The sequence below is a fragment of the Chinchilla lanigera genome, unplaced genomic scaffold (genome assembly GCF_000276665.1).
Source record: "Chinchilla lanigera isolate Chin_1 unplaced genomic scaffold, ChiLan1.0 scaffold00022, whole genome shotgun sequence".
Classification (NCBI taxonomy): Eukaryota; Metazoa; Chordata; class Mammalia; order Rodentia; family Chinchillidae; genus Chinchilla; species Chinchilla lanigera.
Genome location: NW_004955423.1, coordinates 23,668,935 through 23,679,926, shown reverse-complemented (window position 1 = coordinate 23,679,926; position 10,992 = coordinate 23,668,935). Strand labels below are relative to the sequence as shown.

Below are 10,992 nucleotides of genomic sequence, written 5' to 3'. Positions count from 1 at the left end.
GCCCGCGCCTCCCGCGCCTCCGCCTCTGCCCCAGCCCCGCGCCCGCTGTTCCTTCAGCTCCAGCCGCGCCGGCTCTGGCTTCGTCCTTGTCTGCGGGTGCTGTGGAAACCCCAGGGCTTTGCAAACGCTGCAAGCTACTGCTGAGCCCCAGGGCCAGCGCCCCACTCCCGGCTCAAGATCATCCAAAAGGCACTTTCAGCACCACGTGCAGCAGTTAAATCTCACAGGCAGCCTGTGTGTCCATCCACAGACGGGCGGAGAAAGAAAATGTGGTATTCACACTCTGTGGAGTACTACTCTGCCCTAAAGAAGGACACACTTGACTCATCTGTAGGAAAATGGACACACTGGGAGACCATGGTGTTAAGGGAGATAAATCAGACACCCGAGTGTCAGTGTCACACGGTTTCGCTTAGACGAGAAACCTAGGGTGTAAACAAAGAACAAAACTGGCGGATATCAGAAGCAGGCAAGAGCTTTCTCACAGGGAAAGGGGCCAGGAGCGCGAGGCGGGCGGGGCTGGGGTGAGGATAACCGCAGGTGCCGGGTTCACGGAGCAGCTCCACCCAGCGAAGGCAGGCGCACGCATCACAGACGTGTACTAATAAATGCATAGAACATAACATAGAACGTGTACTAATAAATGCATAGAACATCACATGTTTTAACATAACATAGAAATCAGGTAAATCAATCAGTCATTAAATGCACTGCCGATTAAACATCCCGAAAGTGCTTTGCACCCTCGCCTGCCTGGGGTCGCTCAGTGTCCCTGCTGTGGGCTCTCCATAGCGCTACTTCCCTGTCCCCACCCATCCATCCATCTGTCCACCCTTCCGTCCATCCATCCAGCCAGCCAGCCCTCTGCACCGGACACACTGCCAGGTCCTGGGGTCCAGGTGTAAACGTCCTGTCCTGTCTGGGGGACTTGGACAACAGCTGTCCCAGGGCAGAGGTGGAAGGCTGCTGGCAAAGAGAAGCTCAGGATGGCGGGGAAGTCAGGACAGGGCCACAAGCCCAGTCTGAAAGGTGAGAGAGGGTCAGAAAGCTTCCTGGGGGAGGGGACCCTGGGATTTGGATCCTCCTGCCTCAGCCTCCCGAGTGCTGGGATTAAAGGTGTGCACCACCACACTGGCTCAGAAACATACTTTTTTATTTTAAAGAGAATAAAACTTTTGAAAACATTAAGCACACAAGACAAGATGATGGGAGATTTACAATGGTTTTTATATTGCATATTGTTATCTTCGAAGTAGTTGTTCAAATTACCAGATGTAAACATGCAAAATTGGTCAAAAAATTAAACATTAGTTGTTTCTTTCAATAAACCAACAGAAATTAGCAGTACAAGTATCTTAGCTATCTTCTCTGTGTGTATGTGTGTGTGTATATGTATATATTTCTTCTTTCTTTCTTTTCTCCTTTCCCTCATCCCAGTTCTTCTTTCCTTTTGAGCAGTTTCTTGCCCTTTCACAATATCTATTGTACCTTTCAGATCTTATTTACTCTTTCAGGTTCTTACACTAGGGAGAAAATAGGATGTTTACACAGGTGAGTCTGGTTTATTTCCCTTATGACTATGGTCTCTAGTTGCATCCATTTACCTATAAAAGCCTTGAGTCTATATTTCTTTATAGCTGAGTAATACTCCATTATATAAAAACACATCTTTTTTATCTGTTCCTCAGTTGATGGGCATTTGAGTTGTTTCCAAGATTTAGCTATGACAAATTGCGCTGCTATATACACGGGAGCACATATATCGCTGTGATATGATGTTTTCAGTACTTTTGGGAAAATACCCAGAAGGGGAATAGCTGGGTTGAATGGGACCTCTAATCCTAGTTTTGTGAGGATTCTTCACACTGGTTTCCACAGTGGTTGCACCAGTCTCCACTCCCACCATCGGTGGAGAGGGTTCCTTTCTCCCCACAGCCCCTCCTGTATTTGTTATTGGTTGACTTCTTGATGGCAGCCACTTCTGGGGTGAGATGGAATCTCAGTGTTGAGAAACATACATTATTAAAATAAACGTGCCATTTAAAAATGTCTGGGCCTTTTACACGGTCGCTGCTTGGTTCTTCTTGGCTTTTTGGTCCTTTCCAGAACTGCCGGCTGTGAGGTGCGTGCCCCCCACAGTGGGTGCAGTCTACCCGGGTCAGCGGGTCACCGTGGACCGCCCGCTCTGCCGCCCGGCCTCCCGGCGTCTGTCTGTCTGCCGGGTGCCACCCTTCCTGGGGACTTTGTCCCCCAGGTGTGTCTGTCTTTGAAGCCACCTGACTGTATATGTATATATATATACACACACACACACACACACACACACACACACACCATGCAGGAGCACGGTGCTGCTCCTGCTGTGCAGAGGGATCTTGTTCCCAGGGGAACGCGGGGTTCTGAGCCCCCGGCTTTCCGTGGAGCGGGCGGGGGTGCGTGGTCTGACTGTGCGCAGGGTGTGGGAAAGGACACAGGGCACGATGAGCTTTGATAGCAAATGTTACGGGGGGACGCACCCCCCACCACTCGCTGCCGCAGACCCGACACCGTCAGCTCCTTCCTGAGACAGACCTGGCGAAGCTTTGCCTGAGACTCTGCCTAAACCTTTGAGAACCGCATGTCCCTCCTCCATTTTTAAAGTAAACGTATAAAAAGTTTCCTGTAGGCTTAAGAAGCTGCAAAGGGAATACTCACGGCACATTACTAATACTGTCCTTTAAAGATAAAGCTCCTGCTGGATGTGGTGGTATACACCTGTCATCCAGTGCTTGGGAGGCTGAGGCAGGAGGATTGCTGTGAGTTCAAGGCCGGCCTGGGCTGTCTCAAAGAAGAAGGAGAAGTGGGGAAGAGAAAGTTCTCGTCAGGCCTTGAGGCAGCTGCAAGTGTTTTGAATGTTTTCTGGGTTGTTATTATAGCACAGAATTAGTCAAAACAGCAGACCAATCTTACACATTCTGCTGCACAGTAATTAAGCATAAAAAGTATCATTTAAAAAAATACAATGGTCGTTGACAAGCTGAGTAACTCTTCCCTTCCCTCGCTTCTTCCACTCACGCAGGAAACAGTGATTGCTAGATGAAGATGGGGCGCAGCAGTCATTCTGTTCAGTTTATTATTTTTATGACACAGGAATTTAGTTCGAGTTTCTATTTTTATGTCTTGGTTTCTTGAGGCGGTCTTGCTGTGTAGTTCAGGCTGGCCTTGAACTCGCCATGGAGACCCACTTTGCTTTGAACTTGTGGTGATCCTCCTGCCTCAGCCTCCTGAATGCTAGGATGACAGGAGTGTGCTACCACGACTGGCTGTGAGGATGCACATTCTGGGGTTCGAATTGTGCCTGAGCCGCATGGAGGCGTCTGCGCCTGGGAGCGAGGTGCCCGTCCTGCGCCAGGCAGGCAGGGGTTCTTTCACACTCATCTACATGGTCCCTGGGGAGCCCTCAAATGCACCACTGGCTAACACTGGGTGTCGGCTCTCCTGCAGGAACCCTCACCCAGCCGCTTTCCTGTCCCCAGAACGCCCATGTGTGCCCAAGGGCGGACTTTCCGGGAACAGCCCGGGAGGCGCCTCAGGCTCCTGGAAGCAACCTTACCTGGCTCCCAATTAGAGGACCGGACTTCCATCTGCTCCAGTCTCTGAGACGGAGGAGGGAGCGGCCTGATGTCTTGGTTTCACACAGTGGGACCCTAGCAATCCCCAGCAAAGCGAGCGAGGAGGTGGCACTTGTCGCACACAATGACATCGGGCAAGTGGCCCGGTCTCACACAATTACATCCGGTTCCCAGTCCCTCTTTCCTGCCATGCCAGCATCCTTAGCTGGTGAAGCTTGGGCTTGCTGCCTCACGCCTGCAAGATGGCTGCACCACCCCCAGCCTCAGAACTGAGTTCCAGGCAGGAAGAGAGAAAGAGAGGCGCACCAGGGAGCGCCGCGTTTTTGTTTGGAAAAGTCAAAGGCTGCCTGCATCTCCGCTGGCCAGCGCTGGGCTTTGCGGCCCTGCCTGGATGTGGGGGCCTGGGATTTTGAGGGCTGTTTTACCCTTTCTAGTCGAGGAAAGCAAAAAGGAAGACATCTGAGAACAGCTTTGGGGTGCATACGTTTGCAGGTCCGGCACAGCCTCCTGTTTTGGGGTGGGCGTGTCGTGCACACAACGTGATGGTCCTCCGGGCCGCCCCTCACCTTCCTCTCCGGCCGCCCACGGCCCAACCTCCTGGTGCTGCCTCCTCCGGGCCAAACCCCACAGCTCTGCCGGACTGCCGGCCCCAGGGCCTGCACCAAGGGCCAGGAGAGGGCTGGGAGCGGGGCGGAAGAAGGACTCACGGTCTGCCCCGTCCCCAGTCCCCCGTTCTCCTCATTGTCCCGAGGGTGGGAGGACGGAGGCAGCAGGAAGCAGCCGCTTTGCGCCGGGAGGCGGGACCCCGGACTCCGGCTTCCTGTTCGGGCCGGCCTGCCTGTTCGCCACTGCAGGCCCGTTTCCCACCTGGCTGTGCCGTGTGGACTGCGTGGTGGGAGGCAGCGACCACACTGTGGAGCTGTGACCCGGGACACCCCGCGGGCCCCCTAGCTGTCATCCCAGGTCATGCTAAAGATTTTGGGGAATTGGGGTGAAAATGCAAGGTATTGGGCCAGGTGTGGTGGTGCACGCCTGTCATCACAGCATTCAGGAGGCTGAGGCAGGAGGATCGCTGTGAGTTTGAGATCAGCCTGGGCTACAAGTCCAAAGCCAGTCTGTACTACACAGCGAGACCCTGTCTCAAAAAGCCACAACACCAAAACAAACACCAAAACCAACAAGGTGTTACTGAAAACTACAGTGGAAGTAGTTTTAAAAAATGATTACGGCCGGGGATATAGCTCAGCAGCACAAGCGCCTGCCTGGCAAGCGCAAGGTCCTGAAATAAAAAATAAAAATAAAAAATAAAAAATGATTACAATAAAAGCCTCACTGCCACGGATCCCCTCCAAGCCCTCCTCCCCCTCACTCGTCCACCCCCCGGCCTCTCTCTGAGGGTCTTTAGCTGTGCCATCCCGGCTGACTCAATGTCCTGAAGCCACCCACAGCGCTCCCCTCTCCTGCTCCTTCTGACTTTGGGGAGGAGCCGGAAGCCGCCGGGTGCCGGGTCAGGTCACTGAGGTGGACCAGGACGCGGCGTCTGTTTGTAGGAGCTGCTTTTCTGCTGCACGGTGCTCGGTAGCAGCGGTCACCGTACTTTTGATCACGTCTGCGAAGCTTGGGACGAGGGGACTTGTGCACTGCCTCTGACTCCTGCAACACGCGGGGCCTCCGCGACCCGGCCGCCCGCACCCGCAGGAAGGGCCCCTCGAGTTCCGGCCGGAGAAGGGCCTCTCAGAAAGTGGCGGTGTCCGTGCCGCTCGGAGTCCCTGCTGATCGGTATCTCTCTTGCCCCAAAGCCGATCCGCTCTTGGCTGGGCTGAGCTGCTCCAGCCGGGGGCTCACGTGACTCCGTGCTCAGGCGGGGGTGAGTGAGTCCGCGCCGTGGCCCCAGCCTGGGTTGAGGGCGGCGGCAGAGGTCGCAGGAATCTGCCCGAGGCCGTGGCGTTGTGCTGCTTGCACAACGGGAGCCAAGACAGTAGGCTGGCTTCCGTGTCCGGACAGTGAGCCCGTGCCGAGGTGGCTGAGTGCAGTGCCGTCTGCACGGAGCCCCGGTCCTGCGGGACACACGCGTTGCTCACTGCCCGGTGGCGCAAGGAGCCCAGGTCCAAGCCGGTCCAGGGCCACGCGTGTGAGGGCGTGTGTCCAAGGACAAGCGTGCTGCTCAGTGTCATTTGTGAACTGAGCTCAGGAGCACGTCGCAAGGCTGGCGAGGGCTTCAGGGCACGGGCTTGGTGGCCCGGCCAGCGCTGGGGTGCGCAGGCAGAGGAGGCCAAGACGGTCGCCTGGGCTCAGCCCTTTACGATGCGACCGTCACTGTTGCCCTTGTCACAATCTGTCACCAGCATAGAGTCCAGCACTCAGGAGGCTGAGGCAGGAGGATCACTGCGAGTTGGAGGCCAGCCTGGGCTACACCGTGAGACCCTGTTTCAAAAAACAAGCAAACAAAAACCAAAACAGGAAAGGAATCCAGCACCGCCCGCACGGCCTGACTGTCAGCACAGGTCCGGGCAACGTGCGAGGCAGACGCCGTGGTCTTTTCCCTGTGGCCCTGCAGGAGGAGCTCCCCCTGGGTCCCTCCTGAGCCCAGCTGGCATCCTGCATGCCCAGCTAGAGAAGCTCTTGCTTGCTTTTGGAGAGGGGTCTGCCCAGCCCACAGACCCGGCGGGCGTTTTCTCTGGAGGTGGCTGGCGGCGCCCGTGGGCTTGGGTGCTGGGCACCAGTCCTGCCTCGGTCTGGTTCCCCCGGGCTCCAAGGTGACTCAGCTCGGCTGGGCAGCCGGGGTTTGTCTTGGCCCCGTTGGTTAAAACTTCTAATTTTACTGTGCTCTGGCCGGTGACTGTGGCTGGATAATAACAGTTTCAAAAAATGTGTCGCTGTTTGCTTTGGGCGTTGAACAGAGTCAGATTCGGCGACCCTGCCCGTGTTTGAAGTAGACGTTCCCCCGTTGGTGCGGCTGGCGCTGGGGCTCTGGGCTTCATGTGCTCAGCGCTGCCCTGCTCTCCCGCGTGCGGGCAGCTTGATGCAGCCAGCAGACTGTGCTTGCTTTCTTTCTTTCCTTCTTTCTTCTTCCCATCTGCTGATGCAGGAGCCTTAGGCTCTGGGACACAAAGGTGAGTAGCACCTGGGTGCAGTGGCACACGCTTGTGATCCCGGCACTTGGGAGGCTGAGGCAGGAGGATCACTGTGAGTTCAAGGCCAGCCTGAACTATATAGGGAGACCTAGTTTCAAAAAGAAAACAAGCAACAAACATTTTACACACACACACACACACACACACACACACACACACACACACACACACCCCACTCTTCAGCAGACTGCTGTTTCCTCAGAGTTCGTTCCGGAAATTGCACCAAAGCCTTCAGCACGGTCAGGGACGAACCCCGGTCTGCAGGGCCCCTTGGCTCCGTGTGGTGAGGCTGTGCCCAGTCCACTCCCACGCCTGACCGTGCCCGGGGCCGCTCCAGTCAGCTGCCTGGGCATCTCAGCCCTGAGTCACCGAGCGCTGCTGGATCCAGCACTGCGCGGCTGGCAGGGCACGTACCCAGCGGGTCCAGGGCAGGGACACCTGCAAAGGGGACACAGATGCGGACAAAAGTGGCCCTGCTCTCCTGGGTACTGAGGACACTGGTGAGGTCCCCGAGCGGCCCAGGTGGACCTCAGCACCTTCTCTCTGGCCTCTGCCTGCTGTATCCCGGATTCCTGGTGTCACCAGCTGCCCCCGGGGTCTTCATCTCTGGAGGGTGCGGCCTCACTATGGTGTTTTCAGGACAAAGTGTCCGGTAAGGCGGCTGCATGGATGGGCTCTGGGAGGGCCCAGAGGACTGTGAAGGACTGATAGCTTCGATGAAGCTGTATTTCCTCTTTTAACTCACACATAATAAGGATCAGTGGGGCTGGTATGCACTCTGTTATCCCAGCACGCTGGGAGGCTGAGGCAGGAGGATCACAAGTGTGAACCCAGCCTGGGCGACTTAGTGAGTTAGTAAGAACTTGTATTTTCTTATGTGGATGTGTGGATACATACACAGAACGGGCAGCCGCTGTAACTCAGTGCCAAGGCCCTGGGTTCGATCCCCAGCACTGCTGCAAATAAATAAGTGAGTAAGGCTGGACCCTGCTAGGTGGGCGCTGGACACAACGCGGATGTCAGCTGCCCACCAGGCTGTGTGTTCTCAGCCCTGCTCCTCGATCCTTGCACGGGCGAGTGGCACGGGAATGTTCACGCAGGCAGACCCTTTGGGCCGAGCCGGCGCTGCTGGCCTGCATCCACGCGGGGGGCGGGGTGGCCCAGGGTCCAAACGGACTCGCAAGGGACACAGAGCCAGGGAAATGCAGCCCAAATGCCAGCTTCTGTCACTTTTTTTTTTTGTAGAATTGGGGATTGAACCCAGGGCTGCCACTGACCTCCACCCTCAGCTCTTTTGAACTCTTTATTTTGAGATAGGGTCTTGCTGAACTGCACAATCCGGCTTTAAATTTTCAATCCTCCTGCTTCTGCATCCTGAGGAGCTAGGATTATGGCGTGCACCTCCACACCTGGCTTCATGGATTCCTTTCACCATTTCTTGGCAGTGTCTGAAAATTCTACTTTTACTCTTTTCAATTATGAGAATGAACTATGGCGCCAGGGGTGGTGGCACACACCTGCCAGCCCAGCGCTTGAGAGGCTGAGGCAAGAGGGTCCCTGTGAGTTTGAGGCCAGCCTGGGCCATAGCGAGGCCCTGTCTTCAGAGGAAAATAAATTAAATAAGAAATATTGAGTACGTCCATTTTCTTGCTATCACGTAACAGGAGCGCAAATCCTGCCTGGGTTGACCGTCTTGAGACACCTAAACTTTCTTACAGGGTGTGCACCTGCCAGGCTGACTTCCAAGCAGACGTGAGAGTGGTCCACACCCTTGGAGCCTTCGCAGTGATTTGGAATTAATTTTTCCTTGCTGTATTGTTTTACCTGGGCCTATGTGCTTTTAAATCACTTTGCAATTGGAGAGAAATAAATAAAACTAGAAGACCTTGGCTGTGACACTGACCGTGCCGAGGGGGATGTCTAACTCAGCGTGTTCTTTCAGAAGCGTGGATTTTCACCGATTCTTCAGCCAGCGAGCTACGAGATAAGGGCTGCAGTGAAAGACGACGGCTTCGGAGGGTTTTACTTCCTTCATAAGAGTAGGTCTGGGTGGAGTTTTTATTTTTTGGAGACAGGGTCTCACTATGTTGTCTAGGCTGGCCTTGAACTGACTACACAGCTCAGGCTGATCTCTCTCTCTCTTTTTTTTTTTTTTTTTTGATTCCAGGAATCTAACTCAGGAACTTGCACTTTCCAGGCAGGCACTGTGCTGCTGAGCTATATCCCTGGCCCTCAGGCTGGTCTCAAAATTGGAGGTGACCCTCCTGCCTCAGCCTCCTGAGTGCTGGGATCACAGGCATGCACACCATGCTCTGCTGACACTGCAGTCTTTTGCCCCACTCATTTTCTCCAGTTTGGTTCTCTTTGGGGGAGGGGCGGGACAGTCACATGCATTATGCAGGCAGCTTTGATCCTTGGGGAGCTGTGGCCCGCAGCTTGCAGGGGCGGTCTCACCCCACACTGAGCGCCCCGGCGCCCCTGCGCCCGGGTTTGGTGATGCGGGTCCTTGCGCTGGGCTCTGCTCATCATTAGGGCGCCACTCGATCGCTGGGCTGTTGTTAAGGGGTGAGGCGGGGTCGGCAGAGTCCCCTGTAACAGATCTTGCCAGCTGAGACGCCGCACTTCCCGCCCTGCCCCGCGGGCTCGGCTGACCCCAGCCCTCCCGAAGCTCTAGTGTGGGCGCTGGGTTACACCAGCTGCTCCCTCCCTCCCTCCAGCCCACAGCAGATGGGACGCAGGGAGCAGCTGCTTGCCTGGCCGGGACTTCGGTGCCGTCTGCCCCCCATCCCCCCAGGATCCTCGGCGTCAACAAAGCCATTCTCGGCAGTGACAGCGGGGCCGTGGAGCTCCCCAGACACGCAGCACGCTTTGCAGGTCTGTTCCGCTCCAGAGAGGGCTCCCTCCTCCTCCACGCTCAGCTACCGCCTGCTCACCCTGTGAAACTTTTCACCTCCCAGACCAGTTCCAGGGCCTTGCCCTGTGCTCTAGGAGTACTGTGCAGCCAGCACTTTATCATACTGCACCACCACTGCTAACTGCTTGCACTTGCTCTGGACTAAAGTGATATCCTGGGAAAGCAGGTACTAGGTTTCCTTTTCCTTGGCATCTCAGGCACCAGCTCAGGCACCAGCCCAGGTGCAAGGAGGTTTTGAATAAATTTGTCAGAACAGGAGGCTGAGTCAGGAGGATCACCACAAATAGAAGGGCAGCCTGAATTACATCATCAGACCCTGTCTCAAAACCAAAAATAAATAAATGAAAACAGATTTATAGGAACAAATATTCTGGCCAGGAACACTGAGGAGAAGAAAGCCCAGGATGACATGGTATTTATTCAGCACCTATTGCATGCAAGAGCCGTCCTGTGCATTTTACGGGGACCGTCTGCACGGATCCCACCTCTGGATGTAGATTCTACGATTCACCTTCTCTGGTTCAGTAAGGTGAGTAAGAATCCGGCCAGGCGACCATCCAGGGCTGCACCTGTCACTCTAGAGATCCTACCCACCTCGTTCTGCTGGCTGTAGCTGGCACGAGCCCCGGCCCCAAGAAGTGCGGCATTTGATGCAGAGGCAGGAAGATAAGCGGTCACTCAGCCCACGGCCTGGGAGGACTGTCGCAGATCTATGGGGCACCTAGAGGGTGACCAGGGAGTCGTGCGGTGGGAGGACACAAAGGTGCTCAGGGAAACTCCCTAAGGAAGAGGTAGCTCTACTGGGCGTGGTGGTATATGGCTTTGCCCAGCACCCAGGAGGCTGAGGCAGGACGACCTCGAATTCACGGACAACCTGGACTACTGAGCAAGACCCTGTCCCCAAACAAATAAATCAGATTTGAAAGAAAGAAGAACATCCACACGGCGTGAAGGGAAAACACGCTGGGCAGAGAGACGCACAGGCAACACCCAGCGCCTGCACACCCTGCGAGCACGAGCTGCTCAGAGTCTCCCAGCAGGGGCCCTGCCAAGCCTGGCCGCATGAGATGGCGCAAGTGGGCGGGGAGCCAGGCCTGGCGGCACCAGGAGGACCTCAGTGTGGCCAGCAGGAGGGGGCCCAGGACGTCGCCCTGTGAGGTGGGGGGTGCGGGGGCGAGGTCAGCGGGCGTGGGTCCGGCGAGGCGGCCTGGCCTTTGTGCCCTGGCTAACTAGAGGCCGGGAGGTGACACAGCCCAGCTGGCTTCCTGTGCAGAAGGAAACCTTGGGGGCCCTCCCAGGAGCGGCAGAGGAGAGGATAGTAGATGCGGCGGAG

The 10,992-nt window shown here is 55.8% G+C and overlaps 1 long non-coding RNA gene across 1 annotated transcript; it reads left to right on the top strand.

Moving 5' to 3' along the window:
• Nucleotides 1-5,146: 5,146 nt before the first annotated feature.
• On the top strand, nt 5,147-8,629 carry LOC106148521. Its single transcript, XR_001234052.1, has 2 exons — nt 5,147-5,478; nt 8,464-8,629. It is a non-coding gene; the product is annotated as an uncharacterized LOC106148521 (long non-coding RNA).
• Nucleotides 8,630-10,992: the final 2,363 nt, after the last annotated feature.